The sequence below is a fragment of the Cynara cardunculus genome, unplaced genomic scaffold (genome assembly GCF_001531365.2).
Source record: "Cynara cardunculus var. scolymus isolate 2C unplaced genomic scaffold, CcrdV1 Un_Scaffold_3997, whole genome shotgun sequence".
Taxonomy (NCBI): domain Eukaryota; kingdom Viridiplantae; phylum Streptophyta; class Magnoliopsida; order Asterales; family Asteraceae; genus Cynara; species Cynara cardunculus.
In genome coordinates, this window is record NW_020201708.1 from 8,324 (window position 1) to 9,605 (window position 1,282).

At 36.1% G+C, this 1,282-nt stretch overlaps 1 pseudogene; it reads right to left on the minus strand.

The window, feature by feature from the left end:
• Positions 1–237: 237 nt before the first annotated feature.
• Positions 238–1,250, minus strand: LOC112503859 (annotated as a pseudogene).
• Between the last annotated feature and the right edge of the window lie 32 nt (positions 1,251–1,282).

Here is a 1,282-nt window from a genome sequence, read left to right on the forward strand (position 1 = left end):
GTTTTGATTTTAAGAAGAAGTATCGATAGAGGATCCGTTCAAAGAGCCTCTGAGATCTATCACAGAGGATCTGTGAAAAGAATTCTGTTAACTATGAAATCAAGTGAAGATTAATCAAGAAATTAAAGCTATATACATAAAAAATATTATTAAAAGAAAAAACTATATACAAAAGGAGATTATTTAAAGAAAAAAAAACATTTATACAAAAAGATTGAACAATAAGACATCCAACATCTAGAACTCTGGACATGTCATTCCTATTTTCTCAATAAGAAAATTAAACCTTTTCTCATCAAGGGCTTTTGTAAADAGATCADCYAATTGRAATTCAGATTTTACAAAGTATAATTCGACATTACCTTCTTCTACATGATGTTTTAAGAAGTGGTACCTTATGTCGATATGCTTTGTTTTTGAATGTTGCACAAGATTGGCTGATATAGCAATAGCGCTCTTTGAATCACAGATGATGGGGATCTTGTTGACAGAGGAGCCATAATCGCGTAGTTGAGTCTGCATTCACAGAGCTTGTGAGCAACAACTTGCAGCGGCTACATATTCAGCCTCTGCTGTGGAAGTTGATACACAATTCTGCTTCTTTGAAGACTAACTAACCAGCTTTCCTCCAAGAAAATGACAGCTTCCAGAGGTGCTCCTTCTATCAATTTGACAACCACCATCGTCTGAATCCGTATAAGCCACAAGATCGATGTTGGAATGGAGAGGATACCAAAGTCCCAGAGTTGGTGTCTTCTTTAAATATCTAAGGATCCTCTTTACTGCACTAAGATGTGATTCCTTGAGGTTTGCCTGATACCTAGCACATATACACATGGAAAACATGATATCAGGCCTACTTGCAGTTAGATATAAGAGAGATCCAATCATACCTCTGTAGAGCTTGCACTCTACAAAAGGACCATTTATATCCTTATGAAGTTTTTGGCCAGGGGCCATTGGAGTCCTCATGGGAGAGGCATCATTCATCTTGTACTTCTTCAATAGGTCATGTACATATTTAGATTGATTTATGAATATACCTTCGGAGGATTGCTTCACTTGTAAACCTAAGAAGAAGGTGAGCTCTCCCATCATGCTCATCTCGAATTCACCCTGCATCAAAAAAATCAAACTCTTTGCACACAGAAACGTTAGTTGCACCAAAGATTATGTCATCAACATATATTTGTACAAGCAAGATATCATCATTCTATTTCTTATAAAACAAAGTAATATCTGTTGTACCTCTGTGAAAACCATTGGTTGTAAGAAAGATGGA